Source organism: Bison bison, unplaced genomic scaffold (assembly GCF_000754665.1).
Source record: "Bison bison bison isolate TAMUID 2011002044 unplaced genomic scaffold, Bison_UMD1.0 scf7180017864373, whole genome shotgun sequence".
NCBI lineage: Eukaryota > Metazoa > Chordata > Mammalia > Artiodactyla > Bovidae > Bison > Bison bison.
In genome coordinates this window covers 4145163-4159401 of record NW_011494945.1, presented here as the reverse complement: position 1 = coordinate 4159401, position 14239 = coordinate 4145163, and the positions used below count along the sequence as shown (strand labels likewise).

Below are 14239 nucleotides of genomic sequence, written 5' to 3'. Positions count from 1 at the left end.
CTTCCGATCTGTATGACACAATGTCAGCTCTCCAGTCATGTTCTAGAATACTTGCCAGCTACTTATTCTGAAAATGTTTTCCCTCCATAAGTGGGACATTCTGGTATACAAGTGTTGCTGGAGGTAACAACCACACAACAGTGTGAATTTTAGAGTGGATTCTAAGTACATGAGCTACTGGGGCAGACAAGCAGGAGGACAGCCTCAATGCAGCTTCAATGAGGCTGGTTTAGGACGGTGCCAAAACTGACCTGGAGACAGAAGAACACTTCTCTTAGACAGCAAGGGATAACTGATCGTGGGAATTCAAAGATCAAGAGTACAAGGTTGATGCAGCTGCTCAACCTTGGTGCACCTGCTCTCATGCACACAAGAGCAGGGCCAGCATGCACAGGGCTGGCTTTCAACAGGTCATACCACTCTGTTCCAAAGCTTCCAACGATGCTTACAAAAGGGCATCTGAGAGGCTGGGCAGGGCTGCTGCATGCAAATCTGTACGCCCTGATAAAGGGAAGAATGGAGCTGCGATTCACATAGGTTAGTGTGTGGGAGCCACCTGAAGAGCTAGGCAGGAAGACAATGCCCCACCCTGCCCATCCCCCCTCCCAACACACACACACACACACACACACACAGAGGTATTCACCTGAGGCAGGGCTGAAAAAAGGCAAGAATCTCAAAGAACAAAAGTAAAACCAGATAACTCACTCCAGATCATTAGCCAAAGAACACTGAAATGGCTCACAAGAATTACCCGTGGGTTGGAAAAGGGGTGGTGGAAACAAGTAGTTGTAAGTGTGTAGTTCTGCTACTAGACACATACAGTAAAATATTTCCCCCCAACGTGTCGTTTTTATAGTCTCCCGTGATTCTGCTTACTATTACTTTTGGGGCATTCCTCCAAATTCTGTTTGTCTTAAAAACAGCAGACTGATAACGTAACGCCCCTAAATCTCTGGACTTGGCCATCTAAATGAGACCTTTCATCCGTCTCTTCTCCAGCTTCCCAGAATGCATTTTCATAGCATTCTTGCAAGAGGAAAGATTATCAGGAAAAGAAAAATGAAGGGGAGTAAAGTCGAAGGAAAGTACCAAATACCAAAGCTTTGGGTAAGAAAATATTTAGGCAACAAGCACACAACCACACCCTTTCTGGGAAGATATTACTGGCCTTGAAGTTGGGTTAGTGGATCCCAAAATACACCTCACAAAAAGCACAGTTACCCTCCCAAAATAGGCCCTATAATTAAAGTCTTTTCAAGTGGATTGTCCTATATCACAACTTGACATATGTTGCTTTAATCTCCCTGCTTCGGCAAATGTAGCCATATCGGGCTACACAAGCTCACAACGACTCCCAGTTAAACCAGATTGTACTGTCACTAGGAAATTGATGCAAATAAACAGCCCTGAGTACCAAAATACCCAATCTCAATCATCTGTAATGAGATCTCTCTCCTCCCTAAGCACATTCTCATCACACCAGAATCACACCCTTGATTCAAAAGGATGGGCTAACCCAGATTGAAATACTGCCTCATCTCAGAGGTCATCTGAAGACAAACACATCTGAAGAAGCCGGGCTGAAATTTAAAACACGAGCCAATCTCTTTTGTGTGAATGCCGGAACCAAGTTGTGTGAGTCTCGTTTTCAGCTTTAGCTGACAGTCCTCAGTATATGTCTTCAGACACCCATCTGTCTGAATTCATTTAGATCATTTCTGGCTTGGAGTCTGTGGTGATGTAGCCTCTTAGGAGCACTTTCAGATTTGTGATTTTTTGAACAAACTTCTTTATGTTTTCTAGTTATATATTTACATTTAATTAAATGTCAAAACATTAAAAAATTTAAACCTTCAAAATAATGAGTACCTTAGACATTGATTTTTAAAAAAATATTATTATTTCCATATTGGTTTCACAGCCTCAGAACTACTAACATCTTGGGCAGGAGTGTGTGTGTGTGTGTGTGTGTGTGTACGTGTGTGTGTGTGTGTATGGAGAGGGCGTGTCCTGTGCATTTTAGGGTCTTTAGCAGTATCTCTGGCTTCCATCCATTAGACGCCAATAGTACATACCCACCCTCCCCCATTGTGGCAACAAAAAATGTCTTCACACATTGCTAAATGTCCTCTGCAAGGACAAAAACAACCCTGGTTGAGAACTACTGCTCTCTATTTATCTATTTATACATCTTCCCCTGGCATTGCCAGGGGAAAAAAAAAGTCTGGATTTTTCAAGGCACCTATAAGTTTAATTTTCAGAATTTCTAACTTGCTATGACTCCTGGTGAAGAAGTGGGACCTGAAATACAGTACTGCCCAGAAAGACTTATAAACAGCACTGCTGCTATCTCAAACCAGGGGCAGGACCTGGCTTCATTTCAGTCAAGACACTGATGAGGCTGGCTTTGCTGCCACCTGATCTCTTGGGTGGACCACTAGCCTCCCTACTTTTAGGAGCTCCATTCTTAGAAGACTACTGGTAAGAAATCCAGTTACCAAGCCCTTAGTAAGGAAGGGGATAAGGCTTGCTGTGTATTAACACCATCTACAGAAGTGGGGACTCACTGTATCCCTTCTGGGGTCCAGATCCCCTCAGAGGCTGCGTTTTTAGCCCCAGACCACTCGTAGGGAGCAAATCAGGAGAGGCACCGGGCAGGGTGAGAAAGGAAAATCACATCAGGAGATGAAGAGTCAAAGAACAAAGACAGTTTAAACTCAGCCCAGAGAAGAAGAATGAGGAAGGAGAGCATCTTCAAATATCCAGTGGGTGGTGTGTGGGAAAGTAAGTGAGCTTGTCTCCATCTGCTTAGAGAGTGACTCAGGGGCCTCGATGATTTAATAAATACTCAGCACAGGCCTTCTGCAGGCCAGGTACTGTCCAGACACTGAAAAGAAGAAGGAAGAAGACCAAGTCCTGTTCCCTCGAGCACATACTGTAGATCAATAGAAGGTCTAGATAGCTTTTCTTCCCTCCCTCCTCCTCTCCTTCCCTTTTTCTTTCTTTGTAATAATTTGAGCTAATGTCCAGGTATTTGTCTAGTTGCTCGTTCTTTTCCCCATTAAAAAAATTAAGGTTTAATTAACTATAGCAAAATTCACCCTTTTTGTTGTATAGCCATGTGAGTTTTCACAAAAGCCTACAGTTGTATAAATACCAGTACAGTCAAAGCTAGCACAATTTTCTCACCCCTTTAAATTTCCCTGTGCCCTGAATTGCTTTTTAATTGGAGAAAGCTCCAATGTGCAATAGCAAATCCCACCTCTGAAAGAAGGTGAAATACCCTCTGTCAAGAATTCTGGAGAAGAGTTTTATTTTTTTGTTAACGGAAGACTGGACCAGACAACTCCTGAGGCCATGTCCATCTCTTTGAGGCCCTGAAACTGGAGGCTTGTCGCCTCTGGACACCAAATCTTAACCCTGAGCTCATCTCAGTGACATTCTTGATTCTCCCCAACTTCCGGTAAAGGGCCCCACCCGAAAGCCAAATTCTTTGAGTTAAAGCTCAAATATTTCTGCCCTTCATGATGATGTTTGGCAGAAACCAACAAAATTCTGTAATTATCCTTCAATTAATAGATAAATAGATGAAATGTGAATAAATATGGACTTTAGTTAGAAAAAATTCTGTCCAGTAACCGAATCTCTGTGAAGCCTGAATAATAAGCATAGACAAAAAAAATCCAAAGAAAGGTTTGGAAATGAGAGCCTCAACATGGTAACTGAGACCTAAACCAAGGGCACCATCGCCTTCTGACCTGTTCTTTCTCTTCTCATCATTTTGATTCAAAATAACATTAGCTCTCAAACTGAACAAAGCTAAAACAATGTGACCACACCTGGCTGCAAAGGTGGCAGCAAGGGGAGTTAAATTAACTAAGCTGGTTTAAGAACAGGTTGACAGGGTGAGAGAAGAAGGCAAATGTCTTGAGGCTTCCCCCTGCTTGCTATGCGGTGGACGCTGGAGAAGGACTGTGGTGACCAGCTGTGATGTCCCTAGTGATAGCAGACAGGGGGTGACTAGCCCCTCTTCAATGTCTCTTCTTCTGGAAGACACGCACACCTTTTGCTGGCTTGACCTCAATGGCAAATGTCCAGTTTCCAAACAAGGGTGTTCTGTTATCCAGAATAACTGCTTTTCACAGACATAGATAATAGACTTGTGGTTGCCAAGTGGGAGGGAGGGATCGGGAGATTGGATTAGTAGATTCAAATTATTATGTATAGGATAGATAAACAACAAGGTCCTATTGTATAGCATAAGGAACTAAATTCAATATCCTGTGATAAACCATAATGGAAAAGAGTATGAAAAGAATGTGTGTATATATAAACATGGATATACATATACATGAATGTGTGTATATATACACATGAAAATATATATGAACGTATATATCCATGAAAAAATATATGAATGTATATATATGTGAATATGTATATGAATCGCTTTGCTGTATGGCAGAAATTAACACAACACTGTAAATTAATTACATTTCAATAAAATAAGTTAAAAAAAAACTGCTTTATTGAGCATCCCTGCACTACTTAGCTTGCTTTATTCTCACAACAATCCTAGGAGGTAGGTAATATTATATGCCTTATTTTACAGATGAGGAGACTGAGGCTCAGGGAGGTTATATAACAAATGCTAAGTGTAGAACTTGGGTTTTGACCCATGTCTCCTGTCCTTTTGACTACTGCTAGCAAGGTCTTCTGGGTGACTGCTGAATTTAATGTTCCTGGTCTCAGACCACTGCTCTGCTGGTCCCAGGCTGGGATGAGGCATGCTGGATTCTTAATTCCCTTTCACGTCCCATTCCCCAAGCAGCTAACTGCTTGTTTCTCTTTCATTTCAACAAATAGACTGGAAGGATCTCTCTGCTCTGGAAACCTAGAAACATTTTTTTTTTCCCACTTCTTCTGGTTTGCAAGTTAATTACTCACATATTCCATGGGTGGCTTAGAACATAAGCTAAATGGTCCAGGGTATTCTTCATCCCACATCTGGAAGGTTTCCTAAAATCTAGACTTATTATATCTTAGAAAACCCCATACTTTTTAATAACACCAGCAATGACAAGAAAAAATGTCGTACTGTCAGAAAATACCAATTGAGTGTCACATTTAATTATAAAATCCATTTTGTCAAGTGCAGAGCAGATTTAAACGATGCAGAGACAAAGCCCTGGCTTCCCTTTATGAGCACCACATACTTCACAAGGTATCAGATATAAAGGCAGTGACACTTACCAAAATTTCCCCCAACGATCACAAACTTTATATATACCACATGTCTTCTAATACAGCTGCTGGACTGGTCCTGAAAAATACCACAACGAAATGAAAAATGCATCATTAGGCAGAAGTAATTAAGCATATATTGTGTTTCCCTTCTGGAAACCATGTCTTCCCTATTCTGGGCACCCATCCATGGACCAAACTCTCGTTGCCATGCCTAACAGTGCACACAGTAGGACGACATTCAGTCAACATCGTTTGAACCAATTGATGAATCATAGTGCCACCTTGCCTGTAGCACACAGGATCAGCTAATATTATTTCGTCTCTAACTGGCAGTCCTTGAGGTTCTAAATATGTGGACGGGACACTGAAACGTTGTATATTTAGCTGGTAAATTACTGAAGTTACACAACAAAATGTTCCCCTCTTTTATTTCTCCTTAAAAAGTGAATGCTGGGTCAGTGGAGCTGACCATCTTCCTGTTCAGTCATCATGCCTATCCATGGGGCACTGGTGTGATGTGAGCACAGTTCCTGCCTTGCTGGAGCTCGGAGCCCAGCAGCTTTCCCCAGCTGGTCCAGAGGAGCCGAGAACCTCTGAAGGTGTCAGGGTCGGTAATTCCCTGGGTACAGGCACTTTGGTGACCTGTGTAGGTGAGGACAGTTAGTAAGAGTTGCTCTGCCCTCCCACAGGTCTCACAGATGTGAAGCTGTGGTTTCAGAGTGGGCGGGTCAAGCAGATGGAGCAGGAAAACTCCATCTCCCTCACAGAGTGTTGTCTGCATGTGATTCTGGAGATGGCAGTCCCTCTGGGTACCACCCAGGTGGGTTTACTCAACACCTGGCTGCATATTCCAATCTGGGCCCCCCTGAGTCTGTGATCAGGAGGAACGCTGGTCCTTCAGTCTTAACAGCCTTTTCCCCCAAATTACAGCACTTCAGGACTCCTGTGTGTCTTTTGTCAATAAACCTACCCCCCCAGCCCACACAAGAAAACAAAATAGTTCTTCCTTTTCAATGTAGACAGCATAATGATTTTCTCCACTGAACATCATGTATAAGGGCACTGTGACCATTTGCACTGGCAGAAATTCACCACTGACAGACAGCATCTTCCACGCCCCAACGTCATGTCAAGTGACTCATAGGATGAGTGGGGGTGTACCCTCCCTCCCCAGTAACTAAGACAACAATCAGACAGCAACTCAAAGAACGATGGCTAGACTTGGCATACTCTTTTATACTTAAGGATATGTAAATCCACTTCATTTGAACTCGTTCCCTTTGAGTCACATTAGGTATATGGCATTAAATAAAAATAGCCGAATGAGAATCAAGAAAGTAGCATGACTTTAATTTTTTGTTTCAAAAATGGCAATGTATACAACCTCAAGAATAAACAAATAATAATGTGTTTGTTGATGCTCCCACACCACAACTAGTACTGCAAGTGCTTTTTGTTTTTACTGCTGTATCATAGACCTCCTGTGGCTCCTGCTTTAAAGGTAATATGCTTGTTATGCACTGGATACAAGTATCTCTGATACAGTTTTTATTTGCATGGGGCCATTCCCTCTTCCTTCTTCCTAACAGATCCCCCATGTTTCTCCAGCCACAGTCCTTGTGGGCAGGTGACAGCACTACCAGCTGGGGTGGGGTGGGGACCTGCGTGGTCTAAGGCTTTGCAGTGTGCCCAGCAGCAATGTCAGCATCACCTGGGAGCTTCTGAGAAATGTCAGCTCTGAAGTCTTGCCTCTAACCTACTGAACCGGAAGCCGTTTTACAAGATCCCAAGTGACCTGTGAGCATGCTACAGTTTGAGATTCACTGATCTAAGGGAAACTCATTCCTGTTGCCAGTGACTGGTTCAAGACTGGGCATGTGATCCTATCCAGGCCAACAACAGATGCAGAATGTTTTGCTGGGAGCTTCTCATTCTTCTGGGACAAAGTCCCTCCTGAATGCTGTGTGGGATGTGATGTCTGGGACTTCTGCAGCTATCTTGCTCCAACAAGATAAAGTTGGCCCACAGAGGATGCAAAGACAGAAGAAACTCAGGAAAGTAGAGTTGGGGGTGTTTGCATTCAGTCAACCCTAAAGTCTGCAGAGCTACTGGACTTTCAATAAATTTCATATTGCACTGCTGCTAAGTCACTTCAGTCGTGTCCGACTCTGCGAGACCCCAGAGATGGCAGCCCACCAGGCTTCCCCGTCCCTGGGATTCTCCAGGCAAGAACACTGGAGTGGGTTGCCATTTCCTTCTCCAATGCATGAAAGTGAAAAGTGAAAGTGAAGTCGCTCAGTCGTTCCGGACTCTTAGCAACCCCATGGACTGCAGCCTACCAGGCTCCTCTGTCCATGGATTTTCCAGGCAAGAGTATTGGAGTGGGGTGCCATTGCCTTCCTCCTTAAATTGGATAGTCAATTATCTGCAGCTGGAAAGCATCCTGACTGATCATTCCCCAGGAAGTATTATAAAAAGAATAGAATGCCGAGGCACCATGCTGAGCCACACAGTGAAGGGCCCCAGACAAGTCAGTGCATCGAGAGACACGAGGAACTGTTCAGAGGCCTCTTTTGTTCAGGGACTGACCCAGTAGTATTTCTGGTTCTGTCAACCATTATTCGCTCTGCACATTTCCAAAAGCTTTCCCAATCAGCCAGTCTGAATGACCAACCAGAGGAAGTGCTGAATGCTTTCCAAATTCTTTTAACCAGAGTGGTCAACAGTTGCCTTCTGCAGAAGTCACATGGATGTCATTTCCTGCGAAGACAATGGGAAACTAATTGCTCAGCCCCAGACTCTCATAGAGCAAACAACCTGTGATATGTAATTACTGAAGGGTAAATAAGGAAAAGCTTGAGGCTCTCAGAATCTGCTCTGGATGCAGGCCAATAACTTGGAGAGAGAGAGAGTGAATGAATGAATGAATGGGAGAGAGACAGCTGCTCTGGGAAAAGATTTAAAGGGCTAGCAACTTAGGCAGCTGCCCACACTACTTTCACATATCATTGGTACTTATTAGAGACCTTTCTGAGGAAAGCAAATAGATCAGTTATTATATAAACCCAGGGTTTTCCTGGTGGATCAGTTGGTAAAGAGACTGCCTGCAATGCGGGAGACCCAGGTTTCATCCCTGGGTCAGGAAGATTCCTCAGAGAAGGGAATGGCAACCCACTCCACTATTCTTGCCTGGAGAATTCCATGGACAGGGGAGCCTGGTGGGCTACAGTCCATGGGGTCACAAAGAGTCGGACACAACTGAGTGACTAACACTTCACATTATATAATATAAACCTATACATGGCTCTGGTGTCATTTTGCTTCATATATGGGAATGATGTAGTCAAGGAGAACTGAGTGTCTAAACAGACATTTTCTCTTTAGTGTCATAGCTTCGCAGCCACACCAGGATATTTTGGGGGACAAGTTTGTTGTTTTGGCATGACACAGAATGTGTTTTCTATCATGGAGTGAACATTCGTTGGCTTTCCACAGAAGGTTCCGTCATCCCAGGTTTCTCTTTCCCTCTAAACCTTTGTCCTTTCTCTTCTCTAGTACCTCATACACTTCCACAGCTCCAACACCCTTTGTTCTTAGTTTCAAACTACATCTCTCAATCTGTCACTCCTGTTCCAGTCCCACCACTGCCCTCTATACAGGAAGTACCTTGAAAGCAGAGGCTCTGTATTGGTCACTGATATATGTCCATGCTCAGGGCAACGTCTGGCACTAAGTACTGCATTTGTTGAGTGAAAGGCCTCACTCAGATCCGTAAGGCGCCCCACAGATGTTCTTGCCATCACCTCCTACCTGGCCTTTCTGCCTCTGGTCTCTCCTTTTCTGAATCTCTTGACAGAAAGGAAAGTTTTGCATTATAGATCACGCACTGATCATGGCAGTCCTAGAATGTCTCAGTTGGGAACGATTTACCAGTCTAGTTCTACACTTTTCAGGTGATAAACTACTCCCAGTGAGGTCAGAAGACTTGCTTAAGGATTTATGAGTGGGTGGCAGAGACAGAAATATAACTCAGGTTGCTGACCCACGGCTCTTGCTAGTCTGTCACTGGGTCAAAACCTTCTGTACAGAAAACAAAAACAAACAAACACAATGAAACACACAAACAAAAAACCAAAAACCTTCCACGGTCTCCCAGCAGAACGGAGTAAGGGCTAGACATACAGGAGGTTCTCAGTATTTGCAGACTGATGGACTAGGTAAGTGAATGGGTGCTTGGCACAGGCCAATGGGAACCCTCTTAAGTGAAAGGTAACCCAGTACAATGAGCAAGGAAGGGCTCTGAACCTTTGGCCCCTGAAGTGCCTCTAAGCCACCCCCTAGGAACCTCAGGGTAGTAACATGGTTAGAAAGACCAAAGACTTACACAGACTCACACTCTTCAGCTTTGTACTCCAAGTCAACCACCATCATTCCAGACCCAATTCGGCCTTATCGCCCATTTCTTTTTTCTCCATCATGCCCAGCCTTACCAAAGCATTTGCTGTTCCCAGCACCTGTCCCTCCTCTGGGCCTTCACCTGCCCTGTTCTTCCCTCCCATGCACCCTTACCTCCACCTGCAAGAATGGTGACTCAACGTGCCCCTCCAGCCCAACTGAAACATAAATCTCTCCCTGAAGTTCTTGTCCAATCCACTGGAATTCATCTCACTGTTTACACCTCTACCAGAAGTGAGCCAGATCCTTGAGCCAGGAACTTACTCTATATCTATCTTTGAACCACTGACACCTTGCCTGGCCCACTGCCTCACACAGAGGAGGCACTTCTAGTCATTTTGTTGCTTTCACAGGGCTTGATTCTTTTTTAGTTCACCTCTGTGACCACATTAGCGAGTTCTGGAATGGGGCTCCCAAGTCTTCCTCTAGCTGGTAAGGTATGATGATAAAGCCAGCATGCTTGTAGGGCCCACCTGTTAAGGAGCAGCTGTTTGAGTCTCTGCTGTCTTATTTTCAAAAGCAAAGGAAAGGGAACAGGGGCTAGAGAGGGTGACTTCCCCTCCCCTCCACAGCTCTCCTGTGGCTACAGCTGTCCTGTGCAGCGTGAGGTGCAAGCTGGGCATTTGACAGTGTTCCCTGCAAGTCCAAAGTCAACTGTCTGCAAAACTAAGGAGCTCCAAATGGCAGGATGATGCATTAAACGAGCAAGTGAGCAAACAAAGCCCAATCGCAAGGGAGGAGAATGGGAAGCAAAAAACAGAGTTCACTAGGAAACGGGGCCTGCTTCGTGGGGGAGAGAGAGGGGTGCACCAAGCAGGCGACACTGGCCCATCTGCTCTCCCTGACTGCAGGGGCCCTGGTCCTTCTGGCGTTACCACAAGTTGGGAAGACTCAAACGAGGCTGTGGTGGCTGTTTGCTTTATTATTTGCTGGAGCGGGAGTAAAGGGTAGAAGAAAAGAGTGAAGGGTAGACAAAGAGATGAGCGTGGAGGGCCCTCAGCCAGCACAAAGGGGTTACCGACCCAAGGATGAGAGGGCAGGAAGGTCAGACTAGAAGGGGCTGCTGCTTCTCTCTCACTAGCTGTTGCCAGGATGAGGGGCACTCAGGCTCTTGGAGCAGCAGAGCAGCCCCAAACCAGCAAATGAGCTTATCCCTGCCTCCCAGGAGGCAGCTCTCAGGTACATATTTTGGGCTCCTGGGCACAAGTGGTTGAGCTGTCATGCAAAGGAGTGGTCCGAGGGCCTGGATGGGGCTCTAGGGCTCCCTGTAACCTCTATCAACCCCAGCAGTAAGAGTAGTAGTGATATAATTCCTTCTCTTCCTTCACATAATAATTTATTATACATCATTAATTTGTAATATATTATTAATAATTATTATTTATGATAATGATGATTGTTATATTTAAAGCTCTATATTGAAGTTTTATTTGGGAAAGAAATAAATGAAGTGAATGCCGCTGACTCCTGAATGACTGTCAGGAGGAATAAGATTCTGCTTCCATAAGACAAAAGAGAATGAAGTATATATAAAAATTATGTCTTCCTTTTCTTTTGGGCAATGAGTTTCTACCAGGTGATCACATTCCTTAGGTATCAGGTAAAAATAAAACAGAAACTCTGTTTTGTAGTATACTCAGTGAATGAAGTTATTTCTAGTGATTTGCAATATGAGTCTGAACAAAAGCACTGCTTTGCTATGATGCAGCTGGGCAAGTACCCAAGCCCTCTTCCAACCTGATAACCACTCTCAAGACCCTCTAAAACAGACATTCTGCAGTGGCTCCTGGGAAAGCCCTGGATATGCACACAGTATCACCATGCTACCAAGATCAAGGTTAATAATGATGTCTGCAGAGTCCCTGAAATGTAGGCTGGCTAGAATATTAAAATCCCAGAATCCTGGGGCTGAATGGAATGTTAAAGAATATCTAGTCTGGTCAGATCAGATCAGATCAGATCAGTGGCTCAGTCGTGTCTGACTCTTTGCGACCCCATGAATTGCAGCATGCCAGGCCTCCCTGTCCATCACCAACTCCCGGAGTTCACTCAGACTCACGTCCATCGAGTCAGTGATGCCATCCAGCCATCTCATCCTCTGTCGTCCCCTTCTCCTCCTGCCCCCAATCCCTCCCAGCATCAGAGGCTTTTCCAATGAGTCAACTCTTCACATGAGGTGGCCAAAGTACTGGAGTTTCAGCTTTAGCATCATTCCTTCCAAAGTCTGGTAGTCTTTAAGCTATTTTTTTTTTTTTTTAGTATAGAACCTTGTGCAATCACATGCAGATGTGCATACATGTGCATTTTCAACACATATGCTATACTCCAACATAATAGATAAAAGTAGAACACAACAGCTCTGGTTCAAGGAGGAAAGGACTCAAAACACCACCACCTGGGCCATCCTCCTGTCCCACTCAGCACTTCTGGGGAGTTTAGTGTTCTAAGAACACTGGAAACCCCAGAACTAGACTCCTTCCCCATCCAACATCTGCACTATGTCCTCAACATCTCTTCCACCCATGGTTCTCCATGTGGCAGTATGGCAAAGTCAATTCCTCTAATATTTCTCTACCAAGGACCCATTTTACCTAAATCTGAGGATCCCATGTTTTGAACCACTTCATCTCTTCTAAACCTTGCATTTCTGAAGGACTAACTAATTTATTTGCCAGACCCTTACTTAGACCCAGTGAGACCTCAACTTAAACCTTAGCCCTGCTAAGCTTGGTAAATGTGGGAAAATTCCTTAATAATGTGAGGCAGTAAACCCAGTAGAAGCTTTTCTTCTCTTCCTCTGCTTTTTACTGCATCAAAACAAATCTTCATCAAAAATATCAAATATCTAGGAATAAGTCCAATAAAAGATGTATAAGAAAAAAATAAATTTATAAAAATAATTAAAAGTAAATTTTAAAATGTGTAAGACCTTAACACTGAAAACCATTAAAAACATTACTAAAAGAGGAACTCCCCAGGTTGGTAGGTGCCCAATATGCTACTGGAGATCAGTGGAGAAATAACTCCAGAAAGAATGAAGGGATGGAGCCAAAGCAAAAACAATACCCAGTTGTGGATGTGACTGGTGATAGAAGCAAGGTCCGATGCTGTAAAGAGCAATATTGCAAAGGAACCTGGAATGTCAGGTCCATGAATCAAGGCAAATTGGAAGTGGTCAAACAGGAGATGACAAGAGTGAACATCGACATTCCTAGGAATCAGCGAACTAAAATGGACTGGAAAGGGTGAATTTAACTCAGATGACCATTATATCTACTACTGTGGGCAGGAATCCCTTAGAAGAAATGGAGTAGCCATCATGGTCAACAAAAGAGTCTGAAATGCAGTACTTGGATGCAATCTCAAAAATGACAGAATGATCTCTATTCATTTCCAAGGCAAACCATTCAATATCACAGTAATCCAAGTCTATGCCCTAACCAGTAACGCTGAAGAAGCTGAAGTTGAACGGTTCTATGAAGACCTACAAGACCTTTTAGGACTAACACTCCAAAAAGATGTCCTTTTCATTATAGAGGACTGGAATGCAAAAGTAGGAAGTCAAGAAACACCTGGAGTAACAGGCAAATTTGGCCTTGGAATACGGAATGAAGCAGGGCAAAGGCTAATAGAGTTTTGCCAAGAGAACGCACTGGTCATAGCAAACACCCTCTTCCAACAACACACGAGAAGACTCTACACATGAACATCACCAGATGGTCAACACGGAAATCAGATTGATTATATTCTTTGCAGCCAAAGATGGAAAAGCTCTATACAGTCAGCAAAAACAAGACCGGGAGCTGACTGTGGCTCAGATCATAAATTCCTTATTGCCAAATTCAGACTTAAATTGAAGAAAGTAGGGGAAACCACTAGAACATTCAGGTATGACCTAAATCAAATCCCTTATGATTATGCAGTGGAAGTGAGAAATAGATTTAAGGGACTAGATCTGATAGATAGAGTGCCTGATGAACTATGGAATGAGGTTTGTGACACTGTACAGGAGACAGGGATCAAGACCATCCCTGTGGAAAAGAAATGCAAAAATGCAAAACGGCTGTCTGGGGAAGCCTTACAAATAGCTGTGAAAAGAAGAGAAGTGAAAAGCAAAGGAGAAAAGGAAAGATATAAGCATCTGAATGCAGAGTTCCAAAGAATAGCAAGAAGAGATAAGAAAGCCTTCTTCAGCGATCAATGCAAAGAAATAGAGGAAAACAACAGAATGGGGGAAGACTAGAGATCTCTTCAAGAAAATTAGAGATACCAAGGGAACATTTCATGCAAAGATGGGCTCGATAAAGGACAGAAATGGTATGGACCTAACAGAAGCAGAAGATAGTAAGAAGAGATGGCAAGAGTACACAGAAGAACTGTACAAAAAAGAGGCTTCATGACCCAGATAATCACTCACCTAGAGCCAGACATCCTGGAATGTGAAGTCAAGTGGGCCTTAGAAAGTATCACTATGAACAAAGCTAGTGGAGGTGATGGAATTCCAGTTGAGCTATTTCAAATCCTGAAAGATGAT

General features: G+C 43.7%; 1 protein-coding gene across 4 annotated transcripts in view; it reads right to left on the bottom strand.

Moving 5' to 3' along the window:
• Window positions 1-14239, bottom strand: part of FYN (FYN proto-oncogene, Src family tyrosine kinase) — a 214065-nt gene that overhangs the window by 108887 nt on the left and 90939 nt on the right. For all 4 annotated transcript variants that reach the window (XM_010856592.1, XM_010856594.1, XM_010856595.1 and 1 more), the window contains one exon: window positions 5257-5326. The gene's annotated coding sequence lies outside the window, so the exon portion shown is untranslated. The remainder of the gene's footprint in view (window positions 1-5256; window positions 5327-14239) is intronic.